Here is a 25,486-nt window from a genome sequence, read left to right on the forward strand (position 1 = left end):
GCTCCATTTGGCAGCTCTGCCTCCCCTGCTTTAGAAAGGACAGTACAGCTGGTGTTGAGCAAACTTCTGTTAGACTGATAAAACACAGTTATTTAGGTAGTCTGCTAATCACAAGGAAAAGAATTATTTCCTCAAAGAAGCTCTAAAACTGTCATTTTAGGTATTGGCACATTCAATCCCCCCTGTGAAATGAGCTAATTTGGGTCCATGTTGAAAAACAGTAGAGGGAAATTCAAACTTGGTGGTTATGAAAAATCACCTACCTTGCAAGTCTCTCACAGAAATTAACATCTTGGAACAATTGATTGGGTAGAAGTGCAATGATAACCTGAATTTGTGACTCTGTGACCTTTTGTCCTTGCTACCCAGGACGGAGGAGATTTGGCAGTTACAGGGCTATTTAGATCCCCTTTGGGGATCCACATTGGAAACTCCAAGTCCCAACTGTGGGGGGATGTTTTCCTTCACAGCAGCTCACCCCGGTGGCCTCACTTTACTTCTCGGGCCTGAAAATGCTCCAGAGTTTAGGAATTCTAGTTGTAGTTGACTTTTATTTTGTGTGTGTGTGTGTGTGTGTGTGTGCGCGCGTGCGCGTGTGTTTAGCTGTGCCTGCGGCATGTGGAAGCTCCCAGGCCAGGAACTGAACCTGCGCCACAGCAGTGACAATGCCGGATTCTTAACCCACTGCACCATCAGGGAACTCCCTGAAGTTGACTTTATTCATTGCTTGACTCAAGTGAACCAAAGTCAGAGCTGGTTTTCCTGGGAATTCCCCAGGACACACAATCCACAGGATTCTGGAGCGGATTCTTGATCGCCCTGGGGTGGACAGACGCCGGCCTTGGGTTTCTTCTGTGTCAACACTCCAGAGACCCCCGATCTCCAGCAGCCCTAGATCTATCCCCAATCCTCGCAGTAAGTGAAGGAATCGTGCTTGTCATGGGAAGGACCACTCAGGACACGGCCCTCAGATGTCCTTCCAGACAGATGACCACACCATAGACCTGCCTGGTGTGGGCTTCCCCGGCGGCCCAGCCCTGAGCCCTGCCCCAGGCCAGAGTCCCCTGTGGGGAGCTGCCCAGTGATGAACTAAAACTGGAGGCATGTGAAGTGGACAGGAGAGATGTGGCTCGGGCAGGTGGTCCACTCATTCATCCACTTAGTCATGCCTGGATTCCCTTAGCCACAGGTTTTAAGGGCTGCCCAGAACTTTCCACAGGGAGAGGGTGAGGGCACCAGCCAAGTGGACCAGAGTTTCTGGCAGTGAAGTGGGCCAGTCCTCCACTCAGATCCTTCTGGAGGATGCATGCAAGGTGAGCCATACCATCATTTATTTGTTGAATATAACAAACCTCATTCATCCAGACTCTTACTAATTTTGAGTATTTCCTCCTGGAGTGGGTAGAAATACCAATTTTCACAGCATACAAAACAGATGTGTCAGCAGATGTGAGGAAAATAACTTTTAAAAAAAATTTTTTTTGAATTTAGGGCCATACCCATGGCATACGGAGGTTCCCAGGCTAGGGGACTAATCAGAGCTACAGCTGACGGCCTACACCACAGCCACAACAACACGGGATCTGAACCACGTCTGTGACATACACCACAGCTCACGGCAACACCGGATCCTTAACTCACTGAGCGAGGCCAGGGATCAAACCCACAACCTCATGGTTCCTAGTCGGATTCGTTTCCGCTGCACCATGATGGGAACTCCGAGGAAAATAACTTCTAAACTACGTACAAACTCCACCTGAGTTGTGTCTCTATTAGGCTGGTGGCCTTTCAGATGCACCAGAATCCATAACAAGAAATGCATTTTACCTTAAGACAGACAAAGTTATGTATGCCCATGCAGAACTAAAACAAAAGGTTCTCAAAACTACACTGACCCTTCCTAGGTGTGAAGCATTTTGCTATTTCCTGTTTTATTTCTTTTGTTTGTTTGTTTTCTTTTTTACCGCTGCACCTGCACCATATGCAAGTTCCTAAGCTAGGGGTCGAATAGGAGCTGCAGCTGCCAGCCTATGCCACAGCCTATGCCACACGGGATCCAATCTGCATTTTCAACCTACACCTGATCCTTAACCCCCTAAGCAAGGCTAGGGATCCCACCTGCATCTTCGTGGAAACTAGTCAAGTTCTTAACCGGTTGAGCCATAATGGGAACGCTTCATTTTTTTAAAAGATGCTGCTCACACTCACTCAACTGCTTTTATGACCAACTGATAGATTGCAAAGTGCAGTTTGAAAAACTGCATCCTAGGGAGTGGGGCTGGCCCCTCCTGATAGCTCATCTCATCCACAGTGGAGACCTGAGGACCAGTCCTTCAGAAGATACTTTTCAGGGAATCAATAACGAAGTGTACCATCAGTTTAATACCACGACGGGCTGGCACCCCTGACGATGTGATGAGAAAGCATCAGACTAGGTAACATCTCTCCAAATAGTGGGGCAGATGAGACTGTTACCTAGGGTAACTGACCACGAACACCTCACGTTTCAAAGGTCCCTCCCACCCTGGGAAAGCTGGCTGGGACTTTTCTACACAATACTAGCAACAGCAGCAGAGACACAGCTTCATGCCTTTCTTCTGGGTATCATGGCACCTCGCAGGGACACATTGGCCACATGGTCCCGCTGGCATCAGCTGCCTTCTCAAGGCCCCCTTGGGGTAGGCCAGGCCGTCGTATTTCCGCTCTGCGAAAGGGGAAACCCGGGGCCAGGGAGGTAAAGTGCCTGCCTAAGAGCATACAGCTAGTCATGAGTTGAGTTCTGCTTTTTCGATTCCTGGTTAAGACGTCTCCTGCTTGATCGAAATCCTCTGGGTCACCTTTCCTAGGAGACTCAGCACTAGGAGGTCTGGGGAGCTTGTCCATGGCCTTGTTCCGATTTGGAGGTGACCCGCAGTGAGTCCTGGAATCGAACCTTTGATCTGGAATCCCCCCAACTGGCTGTGCCCAAAGAAGAGCAAGTAAAGCTTTGAGTTACCTGGGAAGAGCATTCCAGGCCGAGAGAACAGCGTGGCCCAAGGCCTGTGGGTGAGTCAGCCTGGGTCCACCGAGGGGCCCTGGAGGCCCACGTGGGTGGATCGGGTGAGCAAGGGGAGCCACGGAACCTGCGGTGACAACTGTGGCCCTTTGGTTCCTCCTAGGGACTCAGCCACTGAGCAGCTCCACCAAGGCTGCTCTGTGGAGACAGTGGTGCTGTGGCTGGAGCCTTGGCCACAGGCGTGCGCTGCGGGCTCTCACCCTCACCCGGCAGCAGATCCCGCACTCTGAGCATCTGTTGGCTCTAGACCACCACCCTGTGGGCCACCAGATCAAGGCCGATACCCCTGCCCTTGCTTTGGTTTCGAGGGTGGGAGGTACCTGATGGTTTCCTCGTGTTTGGTATTGTTTCTTTGGAAGATGCGGGCCACTGGGTCAGAGGGCTCCTCTCCCTTTTTAGTGCTCAGGGGGTGTGTGTGTGTCTGGTTGCTGGCCCACACCTGTGTGCCCATTTGCCAGTGCTGAGTGTCCATGACTGATCTCATTCATTGCATCGCAAAATCATGTCCCGCTGTTGTTCGGATTTGCTTGGTGCTCAGGATGTGCTCATTGGCCGAAGGACAGTGAAGTAAGATCAAATGCGGGGTTGGTGTGGATAGAGCACAAACTTCCCAGTGGCCGCCCCTTCTGCTGTTAGCCAGGTCTCCCTGAAGGACAAGACTGGGCAGGAGTGGGCGGACTGGAGTCCTTGGCTTTCCAGCCCAGCACCGCCATGCCCACGCCTGATGGGGAGGAGGGAGGGGGTCCTTTCCCACGACCCCCACCCCAAACCCGGCACCGCTTTCTCCATCCTCAGCACTACTTTTACTGTAGCATAGTGTTTCCAAACCTCAGGTCATAAACCAACAGTGAGTTGAGAGGGTCACAAGCAGCATTTACAGAATAAGTAGAATGGAGTTCCCATAGTGGCTCTGTGGTTGACGAATCCCACTAAGAACCATGAGCTTGTGGGTTTGATCCTTGGCCTCGCTCAGTGGGTTAAGGATCTGGCATTGCCTTAAGCTGTGCTGTAGGGCGCAGATGCGGCTCAGATCCAGCCTTGCTGTGGCTGTGGTGTAGGCGGGCAGCTACAGCTCCGATAGACCCCCTGGCCTGGGAACCTCCATATGCAGCAGGTGTGGCCCTAGAAAAGACAAAAAAGACCAAAAAAAAATGGAATGGAGTAGAAAATAATCAGAGTTTACGACGGTTGAGATCAAATATTGATATACGTGTGTGTGTGTGTGTGTGTGTGTGTGAACACACACCTTCTACGCAATGGGTTGGTGATGTAAACTGTATTCCAGGAGCTCCCACCATTGCACACAGGGACCGGCGGTGTCTGCAGCGCTGGGACGCCTGTTCCACCCCCCGCCCAGCACAGTGGGTCAAGCTGCAGCCAAGGCCACCGCTGTGGCTCAGATCTGATCCCTGGCCTGGGAACTCCATATGCTGCAGGGAGGACAAAAAACCAAAAAAGTATTCCAAAAGTTTGGGAGCCACTTGTCTGAGCAGTCAGCGGAACTGTTTTTGATTTTGCCACGTGCCCTGCTCCCTCCTGAGGTGATGGTTCACAGGTTTTAGCGGGAGCAGCTGCTAGCACATTTCAGCCAAAGTCAGACCTTCAGGGGCTGAGGATCCTGGCGTGGAGAGCGGTCCCTGTGGGTGTGACCCCGGGCGCTCAGGGAGAGCGCTGGTGAGGCCCCTCGCAGACCTGAAGTCCCCTCGCACTGGGCAGTGCGCAGCTCTCCGCCTCTCTGGATGACACACGGGAATGGCTCCGGAGCCACCGTGCAAGTGAGTCACTGTAGCATCTGCGTGCACTTCTCCCAGAAATGCGGCAAACAGAACCTGTACGCTACATAAATTCCCGTGAGAGATTTCTTCGCCCAGAAAGCCTGTCGGCTTGTTGCTCCACGTTGCCATAGGGAACGGAGAGCTCGGCTTTTGAAATGCAGCGAGGAGAGCTGTGATTGGCTCTCCTCGCTGCCCATCACTGCTGCCCAGCCAGCTGTAATTGCCGAGGACGGAGCGCCCGCCCCCAAAGCGGTGGCCCCGTTTCGGGCAAACTTCTTTGTGCTGCCCCCTTCCATTCCTCAAGGCAGGGGACCCGGAACTGCTCGGTCAGTTGGAGAAGGAAAAGGCTCGGGAGCAAGGGGGCGACGAGAAGGAGCAGGTCCCCGGTCCCCAGCAGGGGGCTCAACCGCGGCTGGTAGCTGCATCTGTTTATTCTGAATGTCACTTGATGTTGCCTGGCCGGTTGTAGAAAACCCCTCTGGCCTTCGGGTCTTTGAAACGTCCACCTTGTTGCTTATTTTTAAGAACCAGAAAGGGTTCAGTCCAGAGAATTCCTGGCAAAGTCTTAAAGAGATACCAATATGGTGTGAGGCAACAGTCCCTGTGACTGTGTCCCAGGACTGTGGCCCGAGCAGGCTTGGTGACCCGGGAGGAGATGGGCAGGTACACAGAGGCCTCGGAGCCTGGGGTGTGAGCAGCAGTCTGGACGCTGGCCTTTGAGTCAAGTGCCGTTGCAACTTCTGGAGCAGGAAAGGAGGCCCAAGGCTCTGGAGGGGCGTCACCAAGAGGGAAGGGGGAGCTCCGCAGGTGGCCTAGGTTGGGCCCAGACCAGGGTCTGTGAGCCAGGGCTGGCCGGCCACCCCGACGCGGTCGCTTGCGGTGGGCAGCCGTCTTGGCTTGTCCGGCCTGAGCTCAGAGCTGGGCGCCTCTGCGGTGGCCCCGGCCCTGGTGCTCCTGCAGGCTGGCTGAGCCTGGAGGGCAAGGCCGCACCTCTGCGCCTGGAGAGCCAGCACCTGTTGGGCTGATGGAGCCCGAGGCGTGACTCCAGCAGCCTGGTCAGACTGTCCAGGGTTCTGGAATGTTCCACAGAGGAAGCCTCAGGAGGAGGTGCTGGACTTCCTGCCTCTGTTCAGTATGAGTCACTGCAGAAATATAAGAAGGGAGACTGGCTTGAGCTGGTCACGCGGGTCTCAGCTCCGGTCTAGGGGTCTTTCTGAGCCTTCCTGAGAAGAGAAGCACGAAGAGGCCGGTCTGTCTCCGCCGTGTTAACCTGCGCTGCTGTGCGGGGTGGCCTGGCCCTTTGCTTGGCCCGGAGCCTCCCAGAGACAGGCCCCCATCGCTAGGCCCAGTCGGGGTGGACGCCGGCTTACAGGACTTGGCGGCGTCACGATGCCCGCGGCCCCCCGAGACGCGGCCGGCCCTGGCTCTGGACGCTGCACACGCCCAACAGGCCTGGGGTCGGGCGAGGCGCGGGGCACGGGGCAGCAGGGCCAGCGGGGCCAGCGGGGGGCCCCGGCCGCTTCGGGCAACCTGGCCACGCTCCTCAGACTTGACAAACCCAACTTCCCGGGTGTGGGAGGAGCCCAGGCAGCCGCGAAACTCCAGTCAAGCCGACGATACTTGGACAGGCCCCCTCATTACAAACTGGCCCCCACGGCTGGAGTCAGCCTCGGCCGCGCCCACCTGCTTGCGAGTCCGAGGGCGAATGTGTGCAGCAGCCAGTGCGAGTGTGTGCCGTGCGCGTGGTGCGTGAGTGCGGGCGACTGCGTGTGCAGGTGTGAGCACGAGCTGAGACCGAGGCGGGGGACACACGTCTGCGGCACGCGTGTCTGAGCGGGAGGGACAGCGGGGGAGAATGTGGGTGTGCGTCCGCCGGAGACTTGTGCGCGAGGGAGAGACTCAGAACGTGTGCGGACGGACGCGTGTCTGCGTGCGTGTGGGGGATGGTGAGTGTGAGTGAGGGTGGCCGCCCTGGTGAGCCGGTGACGCCATCGCTCGCGACCGCGCGGAGACCTGCACCTTTGGGGCCCCCGCGCGGCCTGCGCGGCTTTTCGACCCGGAAGAGGGGCGACGCCGGGGCGGGGGCTGCGCGGAGCCGGGGGCGGGCGGCGGGGAGGGCGCGGGGGGCGCCCGAGGCCGCCCGCGCCCGCGCCGCGGCGCCGTTGCTAAGGCCGGCCGGCGGGCGCCGGGCGGGAGGGCCTTAGCAACGGGCCGCGGGCTCGCGCGGGCCCGGCGGGGGCGCGCGGGGCCGCGGCGCGTGGGCCGGCCGCGCTCGCGGGCTCCCGCCGCTCCCACGCGCGCGGGCGGCGGGCGGCGCGGGCGCGGGCGGGGGCGGGGCGGGCGCGCGCCGGGGCGCGCTCCGGCGGCCGGCGGGGATTTCCAGCGCGCGAGAGGAAGTGCTGCGAGAGGGTGCGTGAGGGCGCGAGGGAGCGCGGCGCGGCGCGGCCGCCGCGTGCGCGAGCCGGGGTTGCAACCCAGCAGGGACTTTCCAGCCGGCGGCGGCGGCGGCCGCCGGCCCTTCCCCGCCCCCCGACATGGGGCTGCCCGGGGAGCAAGACGCTGCGGACCGCGGCGGAGGACGCGCCCGGCGCCCCTGAGCCGGCCGAGCGGCGGCGGAGCGCGGGTAAGGGGCCGGGCGGGCGGCGGGCGGCTCCATCCCGGCGGCTCCATCCCGCGCCCTCGGCGGCGGGCGGCGGCGGGCGGCGGGCGGCGGGCGGGCCCGGGGCCGGGCGGCGGGGCCGGGGCGGCGCAGGCCCGGCGCCCGGCGGCGAGTGCCCGGTGCGGCGCCGCCTCGCCCCCGCCCCAGCCCGGGCCCGCCCGCCCCCCGGCCGCCTCAACTTCGGGAAACTTTGTCCTCCAGCCCGGGCCCGGGCCCGCGGCCGGGTTCCCGCAGCTTTTCAGGAAGCGGGGCGCCGAGGCCTCTTTGAAACGTGAGCCGCTCCTCTCGGGGCGGCGAGAAATCAGCATCCCCTGCGAGGTGTGTGTTTGCGGCGCGAGGAGCGGGCTGGCCCGGGTGTCTGCAGAGACGAACGTGCTCTCCCTGGGGCTGTTTTAGCGTCTTCGTCGGCGTCGGCGTCTTCTTTTCTTAAGCCATTATTTAAAAGTTTATACTGAGTCATTCCTCTGCAGATGAACCTCTGACGGATTCATAGTCGGAGAGCTGCAGTGGCCTCGGCGGCAGGCGGGTCCTGGGGTCCAGTTTGGGGCGAAAGGCACACATTCCACCTTTGGCTGGTTGCTCACGGCCGCTTTGCCCCGTTTTCACACTGTCACCCCTTGGGGGGACATCTCTTTGATGCCTAGGCCTTGGGGGGGAATTCTGTGTGGAAAAATAGTCTTTATCTTTCCTTAGAAACAGCAACAAAACGGAAATGGATGGAGTGTTGGGGACGTGCTTTGAAATTTAAGGAGCCTTGAGATAATTGTCCTTTGAAGGAAGCAGTTTGGTTTCACGTTTTTTGGGTTAAGCTCTGAATCAGTTTTTAGAATGAGATGGGGTGTGTGTGTGTGTGTGTGTATTTTTTATTCATTAATTTTTGTGGAGTCATAAAGGCTGAATTGAGTAGCGTTGTTGCTGCTTCTTAATTTACATTCACAGCATACAACTGAGGAGGAGCCATAATTTTTTTTTTTTTTTTTTCTGGCATTTGCTAGAAATACACGCTGGTGAGGCTTTTGGGAATGCTGTGTTCCGTAATCTTATATATGTCTGCACAATCCTTGTGGAAGGAAATGACCAAGTGGACCATCAGTTAGTGCTAAAATCTTCTTCTGTCTTTTGCATCTTTGAAAATGGCCTGCTTAAAAGACTGCATCATGTGTGGGATGTCTGGCGAAATAGTGAACAGCCAATCGTTTTGCAAATGAAAGGAAATATTTGCCTTTTTACTGTGTGGTGACTGTATATATGGATATATACATACATACATACGTGTCTATATCCGTGTCTGTCTGTATCTATATGTATATAAATATTTAGTCCAAGATGAAAAATTTTTTGGCTGAAACAAAATAAGCCTTATCAGTGTGAAAACTGTAAAATACATGAAATTGGAAATCTGATGAGTAGATGGACCTAGAATTCCAGCACTAGTTAAAATCAGACCTTACCAGGGATGAGGTTTAAGATGTAAGGTGTCTCACCCAGACGCCATCTGTTCCAGCTGTCACAATGCAGAAGCCAGGAAAGCAGAGAGCAGGCAGGGAGAATTCCAGCATTTTTTTTTTTTTTTTAAGACATTTATGTGAATTTTTCTGTGAGGGGTAAGAAGACCAATTATTTTCCTTGGATGCTATCCATTCATTTTGGAATTAATAAGATGACCCCACTCAGTTTAAAGAAGGATATAAAAACATTCCACTGGAAACAGGCCATAGCAGGGGCCAGTTGTTTCTTTTACCATCAAATATTCCCACTCTTGTTCATGCTTTGAAGAGAGTCCTTCATTTAACTGAAACATCTGAGCTGCTCCTCGCTGTTTTCCCCTGTGTTTGGGATTTTGATTCTGTAAACACCCCTGCTAGCATCCCTTTAATTTTTCTCTGTGCAAGGCCAGAAGGGACTTGGAGGAGGGGTGTATTGTCAGGATAGATATGCTAATGAGCTGAAGGATGAGAATGATTTATCATTCCCTTAAAGTCCTTTTTTTATGATGTTAAAGCTGTACTTCAAGAAAAACTGTCACTGTGGTGTTGCAAGTCTGGGCTAGCTCAGGCAAACAAAGGAAATTGCGTTAAATTTGCCCATCTCTCTTTTCTCATCTTTGTATAGCAAGACTCTCCAAACAGCAAGTGATCTAACCTATCAAATATTATGCAATAGCTGAGTTTCCTTGTAATGGTCCATTGAAGAACTATTAGCTTAGCAGAGGAGACAGCTTGTGACCAAAGCCTCTGCGTCAATTCCATGGAATCCGGGACCCCTGCATGCTTCTTTACGAGGGTTCACAGAGGAAGAAAAATTACTATTATTTTTTGTGGGGGGGGGACAGGGCAGGAGAGTTCAGCTACAGAGAGAAACAAGGAAGAGAACCACAAAGTGAGAAAGAAGAAAACATGGCCAGTGGATTTAGAAGGCGGCCAGGGAGAGGCAGCCGAGGCCTAAATGTGGAGATGATGCTTAGACTTGTTCTGGGCAGGAGGCATGAAGCCAGAGTTGAGAGGGCTGGGTGCCCTCGGGCAGGAGGGCACTGGAGAGGTGAATGGGGATGGGCGGCTTGCGCCGCAGCAGCAGGCTTTGGATCCAGAGGAGCTCGTGGAAACAGAAGACAGTGCAACTTTAAACAGAAAAGGAAAAAAAAAAAAAAAGAAGAAGAAGAAGAAAAGGATACATGCACTTGTGTAATACCTATTTAAAAAAATTTTTTTTTTGGGTCTTTTTGTCTTTTTAGGGCCGCTCCCCTGGCACATGGAGGTTCCCAGGTTAGGCTGCCACTGCCAGCCTACACTATGGCCAGAGCAACTTGGGATCCGAGCTGCACCTGTGACCTACACCACAGCTCAAAGCAACACCAGATCCTTAACCCACTGAGCAAACCCGAGTCCTCATGGATACTAGTCAGATTTGCTAACCGCTGAGCCACGATGGGAACTCCTGTAATGTCTATTATTAATAATTAATTGAAAAATGCAAAATGGGGAGTTCCCATTTCGGCACAGCAGAAATGAATCTGACTAGGAACTATGAGGTTGGCCTCACTCAGTGGGTTAAGGATCCGGCGTTGCCGTGAGCTGTGGTGTAGGTCGCAGACGCGGCTCGGATCCTGCCTGCTGTGGCTGTGGTGTAGACCAGCAGCTGTGGCTCCAATTAGACCCCTAGCCTGGGAACCTCCATATGCCACGAGTGTGGCCCTGGAAAGCAAAAGAAACCCAACAAACCCTCCCCAAAAAATGGCTTTCTCGTTTTACAGCGAGTTCACATTTATTGACAGTCTGTGGTCTGCCCAACGCTCTCTTAGACATAGTGAGGGTAGGGAACTGACCTGTCGAGGAAGGAGACGGTGAGATTTTATCATTAAGTATTAAAACCTTTTGGGCCAACGTTTTTTGACTCCCGGTGCAGACACCTTGGGGTGAGGCTGGTGGGTGGTGAGATGAAGTAACTGCAGGTGACTGTCGTTAGTGTCTGTCAACTCCAGAAATCAGGTTGGAATCTCTCTCTTTTTTTTTTTTTTTGCCTTTTCTGGGGCCACTCCCATGGCATAAGGAGGTTCCCAGGCTAGGGGTCTAATGGGAGCTGTAGCTGCTGGCCTATGCCAGAGCCACAGCAACGCAGGATCTGAGCCGCGTCTGCAACCTACACCACAGCTCACGGCAACGCCGGATCCTTAACCCACTGAACAAGGCCAGGGATCGAACCTGCATCCTCGTGGATGCTAGCCAGGTTCGTTAACCACTGAGCCACAACGGGAACTCCCAGGTTGGAATCTCTTGCTTAATTCTCTATCCTCTGAGATAGGTAGATTGTTAAGTGGGACTTGGGAATCTTTTGCTCATTGAATTTGGTGCTCAAGGAGCATGCCTTGAGTTTTCATAGCCTAAGCATTTCAGGGTTGCCTTTAAGGCTGCCTTTAAGGGCATGGCCCTGCAGAAGTCCAGGGCATTTTGGCTCCTGCACGTGGTGAGAGGGGATGCCAGAAACCAGTGAGTATTTGGCCGAGATAGCACCAGAACTGAAGCTTGTGGCAGGAAGGGTGGAGAAAAATCAAGGTCTCACCATTCTGCCCTCATGGAGATGGCCTCTTAGCTAGAGAGGGAAGACCCGCTGGGAAGAAGCTAGAAAAGTCGAACAGTGTAGGCTCAAGTGCATTGGTGGCTTGTGCAGGAGACTTGAAGTATGGTGGAAATTCAGAAAAGGGGAAGAAGGCTCCTGGCTGGCTGAGGCGGTCAGGGAAGACTTTGCTCCAGGAGCAGGTGTTGAGACCCAGGGTCAGGAAGGCAGGCACAGTGGGCCAGTCCGGGGGCTCTTGCTGGGCCCTGAAAATGTTAGTAAGAGGATTTCTCCCCTCCCCGCTTTGTTACTGTAAGATGGGATCTGACAGTTTGCTGTCCTCTTGTTTCTTGCCAGTAGATACAGTACTGGAAATGCTGCTGGTCAGTGGGTTTCCAGTTGTTCTATTTCCTGGGCTGTTCTCTGGCACCTACTAGACCCTTTGTGACCAGGAGCTTGAGCGGGTCAGGCCGTCGACCCTGAGATGGGCCTGGTCCGCTGGGGAACACAACTGTGGGCCCCACCCTGCACCCACTTTGCTGTCCCTGCTGTTTCTCACTGAAAGGAGAAAGTCTCAAAAGGCGGTAGTGAGGGCAGGCGTGTGAGTGTTAGAAAGCCCCTCCCCCAGGGGTCCCCCTAAACTTACTGCTGTATCGTCCATACTCAAGTGACCTCAGTCTCTCTAATTCTCAGGAAGTAAAAGGAGGGCCCTGTTCATAGTTTCCACTTTTTCCTATGGTTTGCTTCATTCTGATTTTGACTTCATATACTTTTTTAATGGAGGTTAGTTGGTAACTTCTTGTGAGGCCATTCTCCCAAGAAATTTATCACGCCTGCTGTTCTGATATCTTGATTTCCTTTCCAGTTGAAACACTGATTTTTATGGAAAAACCCAAAAGCATACTTATTGGAAGCTTGGTGTCTTCAAGTGGAGAGAACAGCCAAATTGATTGAGTGAGGGAGTTCCTGTCGTGCCTCAGTGGTTAACGAATCCGACTGGGAATCATGAGGTTGCAGGTTCGATCCCTGGCCTCGCTCAGTGGGTTGAGGATCCAGTGTTGCTGTGAGCTGTGGTATAGGTCGAAGATGCGGCTCGGATCCCGCATTGCTGTGGCTCTAGCGTAGGCTGGCGGTTACAGCTCCGTTGAGACCCCTAGCCTGGGAACCTCCATATGCCCCAGGAGCGGCCCCAGAAAAGGCAAAAAGATAATAAATAAATAAATAGATTGATTGAAGGGAATAAGGTAGTCTTTAGGACAACAGTTGCATCAAAATACTAAAACATTAGTTTCCAGGAGTCGTAGTTGCCGTGGAGGTTTTCAGAGACTAACTGTGTTCTCTGGCAGGTTGATGTTCAGTTGGAGGCCTGCATATACTGGAGGTAATGAGATCCTGGTCAGCCCCCTCTCCCCCCAGGGCCTGGCACATGGTAGACTGACCCTCCATCAGTGCTTGTATCCAGGTTTGCAAGTTCGGGGAGAGGAGGGGTGTGACAGATGCTCACACGGTGGTTCCATGTGGTTTGGCATATGTGTTTGCAGGTGGATGTGCCCTGGAGCCGCCTCCCTTGACTGTGCCCCCCCCCCCCCCACCGTTCTGAGAGCGCTTGGCTCCTTGATTCATTGCATTATGGCGTTTATAATCTGGGAGGCTTCATTCGACCTTTTAACTTTCGTGGGTGCTTTTAATCATCTAAAAAGGAGGAGCAGGGAATCTAGTTCTCTTGAGGTCTTCCTTGCCCAGTAATGCCCAGAAGTCACAACTTTATTCCAGAAATTAAATTCTGCCTTTTTTGGATTAATATAGCCTGATGTTTGAAATGTTATTATGGGGTAAATTAAGTGTTCTGGTTTCAGAAGGGTTTTCTGTGTGAGAAAGGGCGTATGGCATGGTGTTAGTGCAGTATGTCTCAAACCCTTGATAGAAGTCCAAGCCCATTAAGTTTTATTTTAAAATTTAATAGGAAATTTACACTGTATCAATAATACGTCTTTTTTTGAGAAACATGTTATTGTAAACATACTTCGTCCCTTCAGATTTTACGTACCTTTGATTCTCCAAAAGATGCGTTGTGTTCATCCTTGGCTTCGCCAGGACCTGCTGGGGAGGGATCTCCTGGCATTCCCACCGTGTGTCCCTAGGCTGTCCACCTGAGAAGCCTGAGAGTGTGGCTGTGGTGGATGGCACCAGCGTTAAAGATCTGGGTGTCAGCCCTGCCCCCCGTCCACGCCAGCAGAGTGACCTTGGGTAGGCTGCTGGGCCTCTCTGAGCTGGTTTCCCCATCTGTAAAATGAGACTAAAAGTACCACGTGCATACTTGCTCCTTAGGAATGAAATGGATGCGAAAGCATTCTGCTGATGCTGATTTTTATGGTAACGGAGGATGGAGGCGTCGGGGAGTCAGGGTGTTAAGGTCCTGGGATGTCAGCGTGACACGTCCGATCTTGTTGGTGAGGACCGTGGAGACTGGTTGAGTCCCTCGTCTTGTTCGGAAGGCAGCTGAGGCTCCGAGTTCGGGTGAGGAACTGTCCCGAGTCAGGAGTCAGACAATGGCAAAGCAGGGACTGTTCACCCTGCGAACCGGTTTTTGTTTGTTTGTTTGTTTGTTTTTCCCCTTGCAGTCTTCGTTTTTCCAAGATTGGCCCCAGGGAAGCTGCTTGGCCTCTAATTCCAACTTGAGATAATTGAAAATTATTTAATCAACCCACAGTCTTTGAGAATGTACCCAGGAGCTATGCTAGCTGCCAAAGCTAAAAAGTCGAGTGAGATCCTGTTTGGTCACTGTCCTCATGGAGCTCTGTGGGGTGGCTAAGCCGGAAGAATCTTTGGTTTCAACACGGTGTGGCGGGTGCTGTGATGGTAGGTGCCCTGGGAGCCTGGGGGCACCGTACTTTGGGGGTGTTTTTTGCAGGGCGGGTGAGTGGTAGTGAGCCAGTCGAGGAGGGAGTCCCTTGTCAGTGGCCCTGAGCCTGCAGTGGTTCCCTGTGGCCGCCTTCAGGAGAGGGGGCTCAGGAGAAGGGGCCCGGCTGCCCCTGGGGCCGCCTTTGGGCGGCTGCCTTAGGGAGACCCTCCCCCATTTACAGACGGGGAGAAGGAAGAGCAGCAGCCTCTTGGACCCACGTGCTTGTTTTCATCACTGCGCTCTGCAGTCAGTTTAGGCTGACTTAAAATCTGGCTTTGGATTTTGTTCTTATTCTAGACTTTTCAGTTTTGCTTTCAGATTCTAGATGTTTTAGTTTTGCTGCTGTGTAGTGCTTCTTATAGAAGCTGTGCGTTTTTCCAGCATCGGGTTATCATGCAGGCTTTCCTTTCCTACAGCATCGGTTTTGTCTATACTGACTCATTTCCATTCCCTCTCTCTGCTTTGAGTTATGTTCTCACAGCAGCAACCGCGCCTTCCATGTGCTTTAATGAGTTCAGTTAAAGCGTCCTTTGCCCCTGTCCTTCTTGCCAAGGAACCGTCCCAAAGCTGATTTACTAACGTGCGTTCTCTTCTCTCTCTCTCTCTTCATTTCCATTTAAACTGGTAGTCTAGTAATGATGGTAGTATTTAGTCATTATGTCTTTACAGTTACAAACATTAGCTGATTAGTAGTGAACAAGTCCCGGAGGTCTGGTCACTCTAGAGAGCTGGTTGCAGCCCAGCAGAGGCAGATTCAAACCCATTTGTCTGGAATTTCATGATAACTGTGGATTACTTACGAGTTCAAGACAAAGAAGCCTTCTCCACAGCTAGCAAGGGAATGACATCATTGGCTATTCTGGAGAAGCTTTTATGTGGCCCTTCTGCCGGAACCACTGTGAAGTTTGGAACATGGAACCAGGCAGGGTCAGCGATGGCTGGACAAGGGTGAGGGCTTGTTTCATAGCCGTCGGTACCTAGTCCAGGGAGAGAGCGCGCCAACCAAGAGGACACAGCTGGGCACGGAGGCCTCGAGATCCGGCTCCTCGAGTTCTGGTAGAAGATGGATTTCTTAGTTCTTCCAGCAAGGCAGGCCTTTTGGGGTCAGGGCAGTGGCCTGGGATGGATACCAAAGCCCTCGTGTTTCTGGAGCCTGCCCCGCCTCCTCCAGCTCGAGGGACGCTCTGATGTGTCTTGGTCGGGCCTCAGTGTTGACAAGACAGGCTCCTCAAGGACAGTGTCACTTCATTTTTTTTTTTCTTTCCAGTCTGGCCTAGGATGTGCTTAGACCATCTCAGAGGAGGCGAATTGTGTATGTAAGGAGTCTGGGTCTGAAGTCACACCTGAGGTGACTTCTGGCTCTTCCTTTGACTAACTGATAGTGACTTGTCTTCTCTGAACTCAGTTTTTTCATCTCTGAAGAGGTGATTGTGAAGATTAAGTGAGAACATGAGCAAATGTGAGGACCTAGCATCACGCGTGGTGATTCCTTTCCTGAGGGATTTCCTAAAGGGAGAACAGGCCTTGTTAGCTGTCTTGGGAGTACGACCTGGCCCTGCAGGGCAAGTAGGAGCAGAAGGAAGATGCACATTATTGGATTGTAAAGAGGTTATTTGTAACCAAGAATAAAATATCTGGAAACTAAAAATCATTGTATATTTGCACAAAAAGGAGTATCTATAGATAACCCCCTTTTTAAGAAATGCAATTTTTGCATATAATGATTTTTGAATAATTTAAAATTATATTTTAGTACATTATTTTCTTCTGAATCAGAGCCATAGCCGTCAGCCTACACCACAGCCGCAGCTCATGGCAACACCTGATCCTTAATCCACTGAATGGGACCAGGGATTGAACCTGCATCCTCACAGATACTAGTCAGGTTCATTACCACTGAGCCACAACAGGAACTCCTTACTTTACTTTTTTAAATTCACAGCAGAAAATTTTTGTCCATCACCTTAATCCATTTACTAGGAGAGTGCCTGGAATATGTTAGATACTCAGGTATTTGTATGAATCAATCAATGAATAAACTATAGTCCAACCAGATTTTCTTTTATTGAGGCAAAATTCACATCAGATATAATTAATGCTTTTAAAGTGTATAGTTCGTTGGTATGTAGTGTATTCAGAATTTTGTGCAACTAGCTTGCTCTAATTTCAAAACTCTACTTCTTAATCATTCCCTATTCCCTCTTTCTTCCAACCCCTGATAACCTCTATTCTGCTTGTCTGTAGTTACAGATTTGCTTCTTCTAGATGTATCATATAAAAGGGGACATGTGCGGAGTTCCCTTCGCGGCTCAGTGGTTAACGAATCCAACTAGGAACCATGAGGTTGTGGGTTTGATCCCTGGCCTCGCTCAGTGGGTTAAGGATCCGGCGTTGCCGTGAGCTGTGGTGTAGGTCGCAGACGCGGCTCAGATCCCACGTTGCTGTGGCTCTGGCGTAGGCTGGCAGCTACAGCTCCGATTAGACCCCAGCCTGGGAACCTCCATATGCCGCCAGAGTGGCTCTAGCCAAGGCAAAAAGACAAAAAAAAAAAAAAAAAAAAGTCATGTGATTTGTGACCTTTTGTGTCTAGATTCTTCATTTAGCATACTTTTTAGGTAAATCTGAGTTGTGGCGTGTATCAGCATTTGTTCCTTTTTGGGGCGGAGTACAATTCCATTGTGTGTATACATCAAGTTTCCCCATGCATCCACTCTTGGACATTTGGGCCGTTTTTACCTTTTGATGATTATGAATAATGTGTACAGGTTCCTATGTGGACATGTGTTTTCATTTCTCTTGGGTAATATACCTGGGAGTGGAATTGTTGGGTCCTATGGTCATGTTGCATTTAACTATTCCCATCTCCAGTGTACTGGGGTTCCAGTTTCGACACATCTTTGGCAACGTTTTCTTTGGTGTTTTTGTTTTTGATTAAAGCTATTTTAGTGGATGTAACATGGTATCTCATTGTGGTTTCTTATTTCCTTAGGGACCAATGATATTGAACATCTTTTCATTGTATGTCTTTTTTTGAACAATGTCCATTTAAGTCCTTTACCCTTGTTTTAATTGGACTCTTTGTTTCATTGTTGAGTTGTATGTGTTCTTTGTATACTTTGGATATTAAACCCTCAGTAGATATATGATTGACAATCTTTTTTTCTCTTTTTTGTAGGTTGTTTTTTCGCATTCCTTTTTTTCCCTCCTTTTTTGGAAGCCCTGTGGCATATGGAGTTCCTGAGCCAGGGATGACATTCGAGCTGCAGTTGCAAACTGAGCCACAGCTGTGGCAAAGCTGGATCTTTAATCCACTGTGCCAGGCTGGGGATCGAACCTGCGTGTCAGTGCTCCCAAGACGCTGACAATCCCATTGCACTAGCAGGAACTCCGTTTTTTCACATTCTTGATACTAACCTTTTGTGCATAAAAGTTGTTAATTTTGATAAAGTATACTTTATTTTTGTTGTTGCTGTTCCCTGTGCTTTTGGTATCAAACCTGTGAATCCATTGCCAAGTCTGAGGTCATGAAGATTTACCCCTATATTTTACAGTTTCAGTTCCTACATTTAGATCTTTGGTCCATTTTGAGATAATTTTTTTTGGCCACACCCACTGCATGTGTAAGTTCCCGGGTCAGGGATTGAACTCATGACTCAGCAGTGACAACACCAGATCCTTAACTTGCTGAGCCACATGGAAATTCTGAGTTAATTTTTATATATGAAGAAAAGTAGGAGTCCCACTTCAATTTTTTTGTGTTTGGGTATCCAGTGTCCCAGCACTGTTTGTAGAGGAGACTATTCTTTCCCCATTGGATGGTCTTGGCACCTTTGTTGGAATTACATTGGCCATAGATGTTTGAATTTACATCTGGACTCTCAGTTCCATTCCATTGATCTATATGTCTATCCTTATGCCAGTAGCACACTGTTTTGATTATTGTAGCTTTGTAGAAAGTTTTAAAGTAGTAAGTTTGAGAAGTGTTCATCTTCCAACTTTATTTTTCTTTTTCAATATTGCTTTGGCTACTTGGCACCCCTTTTAGCTCCATATTAATTTAAGGATCAGTTTTTCTCATTTTGGAAAAAGGTCATTGGAATTTTGACAGGGATTGCACTGAATCTGCTTTGGGGAACTGTCATGTTAGTACTTATGTCTTCTTCTTCTTTTTTTTTTTTTTTGTCTTTTTGCTATTTCTTTGGGCCGCTCCCACAGCATATGGAGGTTCCCAGGCTAGGGGTCGAATTGGAGCTGTAGCCACCGGCCTACGCCAGAGCCACAGCAACGCGGGATCCGAGCCGCGTCTGCAACCTACACCACAGCTCACGGCAACGCCGGATCGTTAACCCACTGAGCAAGGGCAGGGACCGAATCCGCAACCTCATGGTTTCTAGTCGGATTCGTTAACCACTGCGCCACGACGGGAACTCCATTACTTAAGTCTTCTAATCCATGACCACAGAATGTCTTTCCAATTATTTACACCTTTAATTTGTTTTAAGAAGATTTTTATAGTTTCAGTATATAAAATTTTCACCTTCTTGGTTAAATTTATTCCTAGGTATTTTATGCTTTTGGTTACTATTATTATAAATGGAATTGTTTTCTTAATTTCCTTTTTGGATTGTTCATTGGTGGTGTATAAAAATGCAGTTGATTTTAGTGTGTTGATCACATACCCTGCAGCCTTGCTCAGTTTAGTTATCACCTCTTAATTTTTTGGTAGGTTCCATGAGATTTTCTATGTGTAGGATCATGTCCTTTGCAACTAAAGATAGTTTCTTTCTTTCTTTCCAGTGTGGATACTTTTTATTTCTTTTTCTTGCCTAATTGCTCTGGCTAGGACTTCTAGGATACCATTAATAGAAGTAGTGAAAATAGACATCCTTTTATTTTTTTACCTTTTAAAAAAAATTGTAGTTAATTAGACATCCTTGTCTCGTTCCTAATCTTAAGGGAAGGATTTTCAGTGTGATTATGAAGTTATGTGCGACCTTTTTTTTTTTTTTTTTTTTTTTTTGCCTTTTTGTGGCTTTTTAAAAATAAATGCCCTATGTCATATTAAGGACGTTCCCCTAAAATCCTAGTTTACTGAATGTTTTTGAATTTTGTCAAGTGCTTTCTGTATGTCTATTGATATGAACATGTGTTTTTTTCCCCTGCTTTTGTTATTAATGCCGTGTGTTTCATTAATTGATTTTTATATGTTGAACCACCCTTGCTTTCCTGGGATATATCTCACTTTTTAATGTGTTTTAATGTGTTGTTTGGGTTTGGTTTGCTACTATTTTGTTGAGAATTTTTTTATCTGTGTTCTGTGTTCTGTCTTTAGGTTTTTTTTCCTTGTATTTTTGTCTGGATTTGATGTCAAGGTACCAAACCACATTTTGACTGTACATTGTGTTTCTTCAGAATTTTGAAACCTGTCCTCAGTAGTTTATAGAAGATTCTAGGAGGGTTTTGAAGCACAAAGGAGAACTCTTTGATGATAATCATACCACGAACCTCCTTGCTTTTTTTTTTTTTTTTTTTTTTTTGGTATTTATTTACTTTATTTTATTAAAAAAAATTTTTTAGGAGTTCCCGTCGTGGCTCAATGGTTAACGGATCCAACTAGGAACCATGAGGTTGCGGGTTTGATCCCTGGTCTCGCTCAGTGGGCTAATGATCTGGCGTTGCCGTGAGCTGTGGTGTAGGTCGCAGACGCGGCTTGAATCCTATGTTGCTGTGGCTCTGGCAAAGGACAGTGGCTACAGCTCCCATTAGACCCCTAGCCTGGGAATCTCCATATCCGAGTGCAGCCCTAGAAAAGACAACAACAACAACAACAAAAAAAAAAAAAAAGAAAAGAAAAGAAAAATTAAAAAAAATTTTTCTTTAATTAATTATAGTCAATTTACAATGTTCCTTCAGTTTCTTCTATAGCAAAGTGACCCAGTCTCTCTCTCTCTCTATATATATATTCACACACACATGTACACACACACACATATATATGTATACACACACATTACTTTTTTCATGCTCCTTTCCATCATGTTCTAACCCAAGAGGAAGGATAGAGTTCCCTGTGCTGTATGCTAGGATCCCACTGCTTATCCGTTCTACATGTAGTAGCCTCCTTGCTGTCCCAGTGGCTTGCAGCTAGGACGATCCTGGTGACAAGACCACCGTAACTCTGTGTCCACCAGTGGAGAATGGAGGAGGATATTCCATTTCTAATGCCAGAGCTGGAGCTTCTGCCATTTCCTGAAAAAGCCACAGATTGTTCCAGATCGTGTTTGCTGAGTAGCAGACCGTCCTGGGCATCAATGACTTAAAGCAGTAGTTTGGTATTAGAAACTGCGGTTCTGTGGGCTGATCATGCAGGGCCCCGCAGGGTGATTCTTCTGCTCTCTGTGGCATTAACGGAGGCTGCTCACTGGTGTTTATCTGTTCCGGTTTGGAGGGTCCACAGGGGCTCTGTTCATGTACTTGGAGGGTTGGAAGGCCAGGCTTAGTGGTTCCTCACTCTCCGCATAGATTCAGGGCCACCTCGGGCAGCCTCTGTGCGAGGGTGGCTGGACTTCTTACATGGCAGCTGGAGACTCCTAGAGTGATCGTTCTAGGAAAGGAAGTGGGGGCTAACCTGTCAGTAGCATTATTCTTGTTGTGTTCTGTTGATGGAAGAACCCATAGAGTACACCCAGATTTAAGAGGCGAGGACACAGAGCCCACCTCTTGATGAGGGGAGTGTCAGGGAATTGGTGACCATCTTTTGATTTTTTTTGTTGTTGTTGTTGTGTCTTTTTGCCTTTTTCCAGGGCCGCACCCGCAGCATATGGAGGTTCCCAGGCTAGGGGTTTATCTGAGCTGTAGCTGCCAAGCCTATGCCAGAGCCACAGCAATGAGGGATCCGAGCCGCGTCTGCCACCTACACCCCAGCTCAGGACAACGCCGAATCCTTGACCCACTGAGCGAGGCCAGGGATCGAACCTGCAACCTCATGGTTCCTAGTCGGGTTTATTAACCACTGCACCACGATGGGGACTCCTAAATTTCTTTTCTTTACCCTAGATCATTCTAGTAAATCTGCTGGAGAGACTTATTAGAATAAATTTAGAGCGTTTGTGTACAAAGGGTGGGAATTTGGCAGCATGTGCAGAGGTGTGTATGCATCGGTTCCAAGTAGAAATTCCATTTTCTGTAAACCCTGCCTTCTCAGCTTATCTCAGTGGATTGTTGTAACTCTGTTTTAGTGGGAATAAGTGTGATGAGGTCAGAGGGGAGTGAGGGTGCGGATTTAAATAACGAAACAAGGAATGTGCGTCTTTGGTTGCAGTGGAACCGCCAAGTGTCGGGATTAATAAGGGTGGAGGGGGCGGAGCTGTGTCCTGCCTTCTTTCGCCCTTTGCCTGCATCTGCGCAGACAGCCCTGCTTCACGGGATGCTGCAGAGGCCACCCGAGCAGGAGCTGTCCAGTTCTGTTTCCCAAGCGTAGCCTTGGTTCCCTAATCCCCATCCCTTCTGGGCATCCAACCTTCTCTCCAAAGTCGGTGTGAATGAAGAGTCTGCCACTTTACAAAGTTGATGTGCCAGAGTGACCGACTGATACGTGGAATTTCAGGGCATCCTGGGAGCTCCTGAACCCCTCCTGTCGTGCCCGGGGTCGAGAACCCCTGCTCTGGGTGGTCTGAGGTCTCCTGTGGTAAAGGAATCAATGGATGAGGAAAGAAGGAAGGAAATTTGGTACAGGGCACCCATTTCTTTTTCTGTCTTTTTTTTTTTTTTAATATGAATTCCGAAAGTTTGTGGCCTTTGGCCATTTCATCAGGGAGAAGGAAATTGCTCTCTGCAGTTTTGGGGGTGCCCTTTTGAGACCACTTACCATTTCACTGACCGTTAGCTTCAGGGTTCTGTCTACCACAGGATGGTGGCTGTGGCCCACGGGTGACAGCACAGGGGTTGACAAAAGGCACGGAGACTCGAGCACCAGGGTGGGTGGTAACTGAGGCAGGGAGGGGGGTCGGGAGAGCAGCGCCATTCACACAGGTGATGACAGGCCCTTTGCCTGTTTGCTCTCTGTGTTCTGGCTCGCGTAAAAATGGTAGTTCCTCGTGTTGAGATGAATTAAGATAGTTACTCTTGCTTTTTATTTCGTCATAAGGACCAGGAACTGCGTCAGATTTTTAGTCGCTATACTTGGAGTAAAATCCGTAACCTGAAAAACATTGTGGGGTGGCTTCATAGGGGTCTCAGTTCTGCGTATGGAAGGTATGGCTTCTTAAAGCTTTGACCTTCTGTTCTTCTAAGTATAGCGCTGCAGGTAGAAACACAGGTTCTAAATTTCATAGAGAGGCAGAAAACTGGGAGCCCCCCTGTTGGTGAGCCAGGAGCTAGAGAGGTGGGCGAGGGGGCCAGGAGCCAGCGGAAGCCCCGCAGCAGAGGGACGAGGTCCAAGACGGCGTCGGTGGCCAGGGTGAGGCCCATCAGTCCTTGTGACCTCGGGCAACTTATTAACCTTTGAGACCTGTCCTTTCCTGGAGGACAGGGGCAGCAGTGTTGTGGTGCTTGTGAAAAGTGAAATTGTAAGCCTTAAAAAAGGAATTCACCAGAAAAATGAAATGTGGCCTGTAAGGCTAGAGGAACTTGCATTTTTCAGCCCAGGCAAGTAGAGGGTACGTCCATCAAACATTCACCATTTCAGCACTTATTCGTCTGCTGAGTGCCTGGCTCAGGTCATGCTCGGCGGGGGTGTGTGTATCTGTGTGTGTGAAAACAACGTTTAAATGAACACTGACCAAATTTAGTTTAGCTCAGCAAAATTTTATAAAGCACTTCCTGGATGCCAGTCACCCTGGGGGTGTGTGTGTGTGTGTGTGTGTGTGTGTGTGTGTGTAAATACTGAGGCGCTCTCTGTGCTCCCAAGAAACTCAGACTGCTCATTTCAATCTGGAACATTAGGCTTTCTGAAAGAGGCATGTACTAGCTCAGGCTGTCATAACAAAATATCGTTAATTGTGTGGCTGAAACAACAGGAACTTATTTCTCACAATTCTGGGGGCCGGAAGTCCCTGGTTAAGGGGCCGCCCGCTGAGGGTCCCTGGAGAAGGTTCTGTCTGGCTCGTAGATGGTCACCTTTTCGCTCTGTCCTCGCGTGGGAGGTCAGCGCTCTGCTCCCTCCTCTCATTAGGGCCCCTCGTTGTTTCCCAGAGGCCCGACTCTCTCCAGATACTGTCACGTTGGGAGTGAGGGCCCCGACACAGGAATGTCGAGGGGGCACAGGTCAGCCCTCGCGTTCTGCTCTGGACCCCAGCATTCATGCCCTTCTCACACTCAGAATACTCTGGTTCTACCTCAGCAGCCACTGGAGCCTGAACCCCGTATCCCCTCCACCACCAGAGCCTCATCTGGGTGTCAGCGACGTGAGGCGGGAGTGACACTGGAGGAGAATCCGTCTTGGGCAGAATTCCTCGCCACCCGTGAGCCTGTGCACCGGGTAGGTCGTGTGCTTCCAGCATGTACTGCGGAGACAGGCACAGGGCAGACAGCCCCCCGACCAAAGAGGGGAGGGGAGAGGAGAGCAGGAGGGGCCGGCCTGTCCACAGGTTAGCAAATCAAATGCCGACAGAGCTGGAGACTTGAGAATAATCCTCTTTGGTTTGATGCTTTGCCTTCTGGGCTCGTTGGCCTGGAGGTTCCACCTCTGCTGGGCTGTGCCGCCAGGGCCCTGGCAGCTGCTGCCTGGCCTGTTGAAACCTGGGTGACAGCCACCCGTTTTTGACACTGAGGAGGCAGCCCTGATGCTCTCTGTATGGCCTGGAAAGCAGTAGGACAGAAATTAGAGGAGGCAGAAGACGGGAGGAGTCAGTAGGTTGCTAAACCAGTACGGATCAGGACGGGGCTCTAGATCCGTGTTCATGGGGCTTTTACCGAGTGAGGCTCTCACTCGGGAGAAGTGGCCTTAGGGTGTGGCGCGTGTGCGGGTCATGTCAGAAAGGACCCGAGGCTGGGCGTGGAGGGCAACGGCTGAGGCGGCGTTTGGGAGGCTGCTGTGGAAGGCTGCTCAGGTCCTCCCCCCGGCTGGCGTGTTCCCTGGAAGCTGGCAGACGTCTGGCCGGTTGCTGCACGCGGTGGGAGGAGCAGGCCGCGGACCAGCTGATGTCCCTTTCAGCCTGGGGGGGTCAGGACGCTAATTAAAGGTCCAGATCCACAGTTTGACTGCTGTGTGCACGTCTCACTCAGTTGGAGGATTCGAAGCAGCAGCCTGAGCGTTAGAAGGTCTTCTCTCCTGACCTTCGCTTCTTGTTCCCGTCTGCGGATGGGCAGCCCCTCTCTGTTCTTGGTTGATGATGTGTGGTCGTCCGATAGGACTCGGCCTGTCGTGTGGTGTGTCGAGGATTTCATTGGTTTGGCGGGGAGAGGATGCTCATGGGGTATTCCATCCCTAAGGAATGAAATGACATGCCTGGTCGTCACTGGAAGCGTCGCACGCTCCTCTGATGGAACCGGGGACTCTGGACTGGAACTCCTGGAGACCGTGCCGCAGGCTGCCTTCCCAGGGTCCCGACGTGGTTAGTGCCTGCTTCCTTTCTCTTCATGGTTTCGTGTCAGTGACTCTGAGTCCTGACTGTACATTGGAAATATTGGAAAGAGCCACAGGGAGTTTTCTTGTGGCTCAGCAGGTTAAGGATCTGGCGTTGTCACTGCTGTGGCACCAGTTCGATCCCTGGCCTTGGAACTTCTGCAGGCTGTGGGCATGGCCACAAAAGAGAAGGAGACACGAAGGCTGGGGGCCCCACTTCAGACTGTTTCAGTCAGTTAAGTCCCCGGAAGTCAGATTTCTGGGTACTGTTCAAGATTCCCAGACTGGGTGCTGCTGTGCTCTCAGCAGGGCCGGAGCCTGTGCTTAGTGCAGCGAGCATACTCCCTTCTCCCCAGAGGGTGATTCCTAGTCCTTAGGAGCGCAGCTGGGGTTCCAGTCACGGGAAGGCTGCACACCCTGCCTCTCCTCCTTCTCAGCTTGCATGACCTTGAGCAAGTTCCCTGACCTTCCTGAGCCTCGG

The 25,486-nt window shown here is 50.7% G+C and overlaps 1 protein-coding gene across 9 annotated transcripts in view; it reads left to right on the plus strand.

The window, feature by feature from the left end:
- Positions 1-2,768: 2,768 nt before the first annotated feature.
- TRAF3 (TNF receptor associated factor 3) overlaps positions 2,769-25,486 on the plus strand; it is a 119,184-nt gene continuing 96,466 nt past the window's right edge. For 2 of the 9 annotated variants that reach the window (XM_021081623.1, XM_021081630.1), the window contains exon 1: positions 21,409-24,994. The gene's annotated coding sequence lies outside the window, so the exon portion shown is untranslated. The other 7 variants (XM_021081624.1, XM_021081625.1, XM_005666444.3 and 4 more) reach the window with 7 other exon arrangements.

Source organism: Sus scrofa, unplaced genomic scaffold, assembly GCF_000003025.6.
Source record: "Sus scrofa isolate TJ Tabasco breed Duroc unplaced genomic scaffold, Sscrofa11.1 Contig1914, whole genome shotgun sequence".
NCBI lineage: Eukaryota > Metazoa > Chordata > Mammalia > Artiodactyla > Suidae > Sus > Sus scrofa.